This window comes from Centruroides sculpturatus, unplaced genomic scaffold (assembly GCF_000671375.1).
Source record: "Centruroides sculpturatus isolate CEXI.00-Female unplaced genomic scaffold, Cexi_2.0 scaffold1086, whole genome shotgun sequence".
Lineage (NCBI taxonomy): Eukaryota > Metazoa > Arthropoda > Arachnida > Scorpiones > Buthidae > Centruroides > Centruroides sculpturatus.
The window spans coordinates 24,214-27,431 of record NW_019386177.1 but is presented as its reverse complement, the minus strand read 5'-3'; positions in this window follow the sequence as shown (position 1 = coordinate 27,431).

The following is a 3,218-nucleotide window of genomic DNA, read 5'->3' as shown; positions in this document are numbered from 1 at the left end:
TAATTTTTTTATTTAATTTTAAATTAATTAAAATGTAAATAAAAGTGACGAATGAAGGCTAAAATTAAAAACAAATTTAAAAATTTTTGAAGTTTATTAACAAATCTTGAAAATTTTATGTTTTATAACTTCATAGATATCACTATAAATAGGGTACTAAGATGGCCATTTTAGCGAGTCCATTATGGATCCGGCCAGGCACATAAAATGGCGGCCGGGTGGTCAGGACCCGATATAGCAGAGACGAAATACCCACGAAAAAATTACCCATTCGAGTTCGATTTCGGATCATCCAGAGTGATGGGCTGACAACCGTTCGGTCATCCGCCCTTATCATCAATGAGATTAAAAATACAGTATTGTATATCCAAGTGGCGACTAACTAAATAATCAAGCCAATCCAATCTAAGGCCAAATGATAATCCATTTCACATGAATTAATATTCCATTTTTTAATGGAAGTGATTGATTTGGTGATTCACATTTTCGTACAGATCCCATCTTTAAGTCACTCGAATAGGCGGAATTTACAACACGACAGGCAGGGCCGGATCATCGAATAGACAAATGAGACAAATGTCTAGGGCCCTGTTTTTAGAAGGGCCCAGTCAAACTCTATTTTGAAAAGATTTGTAAATAAGATAGTTTACTTTTCTGTTGGACAACTATATAATACTGGTAAAATGTTATATTATTTAAATATTAACCGAAAAGGTTAAATTAAACAAATAAAAAGGCAAAACCATATTTGGGACATGTCTGGGAAACTCACTACTAAGCGGAATCACTTTGACGCTCAAGGCGGGTCTCGTTCTCATTCTCCAATCTTCTTTGGTATCGCTGCTTTTGGGCGCGATCGTTCAAACTTCGCCGGCCACGACCACGAGGTCGTCCACGATGCATTTTCGGTGAAATTAACCTATCCAATTTCGAAATTTCTCTCCGTTGCAACCCGTTGGCCCGGGTTGAATTTTTGTCGATGCCTAACGAAAATTTCCCGTTTTTGAAAAAAATAATCGTGGCTATTGTATCGTTCGAAATTATTTTTTATTTTGCACAAACAATATACAATTTAACCCGATTATAACGTTATCGGATGTAACGACAACCCTAATATAACGTCAAATTTTTATCAGTCTTACGATTTTACTATACTAGATAATGTTAAAAAACCCTACTTGTAACATATTTGAAGCACTCCCAAATTTACAAAATTAGATTACAAATTTTATTTAAGAAACAAAATACTACGTGTTCAGTCCTAGGGTCAGAGTTCACTTCTTAGAACGACTGTGGTTGGTACTCTCACCACCTGACTTCGGTTTGCCTGTTTGTAGAGAGAGTCGCCATTTTGTATTTTACTTTCACTCGGTTCTCGGTCCCCTGAGTATCTACAAGTCTGGTTTTTTTTATGCGGGCATGATTTGGGCATTTAATACTCTGTGCCAAATTGCAACTCTTGACATGTACTGTACTCCTTCATACCTCTAAGCTGATAACACGGCAGGCATACGATTTTATAAACAAGACATAGTCTTGTTGACAATTAATATTTTAAGATAATATTGTTATTGTATAACAATTTTTGTTAGACATTTAATAAAATAAATTTCAATTTTTTAAATTTATAAACAAACTTCAAACTTTTCTAGAAAAACTAAAATTTATTGTTGTGTATTGAATATTTTTTATTAATAAAAATTTAAGATTTGTTTTAGTTTTTCACATTATTTAGTTTAGTTTTATTTATTATTTTATATTTTTTGTGTGCTCTATCTCTTGTGAGAGGGGAAAGGGGCCCGGTAAGAAGAAAATGTCTAGGGCCCCAAAGTGGGTTAATCCGGCCCTGCTGATAAGCAACTCGGACCACATTGACAGAAAAGAGTTTTTCAATATTAGAAAACTTGAAGACCTTTCAAAAGGTAATTGATGAATCAAAATTTGGGAATTATGAAAGTTCGAGTCATAACAATAGTTTGCCATTTAAATAATTCATGAGTAGGTCTCTTGCTGTAGAAGTGATTGCGTAAAGCGCTTCTCTTTACAGCGAACATACTGAAACTGGTTTCTAATTGGCCAACACTGCTCGTGACGTCATTTTGCTACACTCTCGCTGCATAAAGAAACGCAGCCATTACGAAGTACAATGATATGTGACGTCCTTTTACACGATCAACCATTCACAGAGCGGGAAACCTTAGGAGAGCTTTTGAAGTAACTCCGCCTATCTTCTACCACGTGATAGGGCGGAACTACTTGTCCTGAGATTTCCACTGTGAATGTTTGTAAGCAGGCGGTATTCTTGTAATATTGTTTGTAAATGTTTTACTTTCGAACTAAATGCAATTCTAAGAACAGTTCAACTGAATGACACCAATTGAATATTGATGTCATTTGAGGGCGGCTATATTCAATTTATTATTTCAATTCACAAAATAAAGGACTAGTGGCCAATTTAGAAAAAAATAAATAAATCTAGAGGACAGTAATGAAATAAAGGACCTGTAGTCCTCGTACACATAACTGTCGAATTCCCCAGTTTATTAAATAATAATCGTGAATATTTTGTTTAACTAAATAATACATGTTTTTAAAACTAATTTCACGTCAAGGTTATATTGAAAACTCAAAAAATTTTTAAAGTATGTAATACAATTCACAAACCACCTGGAGAAATAGGCTAGTACCTAACCTAGAGTCAAGCTTTAAATCCAGAGAGATGGTAACTCTAAAAGTGACTGATTGAACAATAAACAAAATTAGATTTCTACAAATTTTGAGCCAAAATTGCATGTAAACAATGGAAATAAAGGAGACTTATGGACTTATTGATAACAATTTAAATAATATTCCAATAATTTGATTTGAAATAGCTCTGATCAACCTCTTGGCCAGTCCTGTAATATTTAATAATAATTATATCTCAACCTTTGCATGATTTTTCAGTTATGCTGTGAGCTCAAAAAGGTTGAGAATCACTGATAGAACAGAAACATTAAATGTACTACAGTATATATCTAAATAAGTTGGAACATCAAACTTAAATGAAAAAATAAATTTGTAAAACATTAAACAAACAAATAATTTAAAATTACTTCCTTTTCATTTAATATGTTTTTCAAATGTTCTTTTTATCTAAATGAGAATGACTTTCAACTAATATCATATTAATTTTTTACAACTAATTATCAACTTTTTACAACTAATATCATATTACA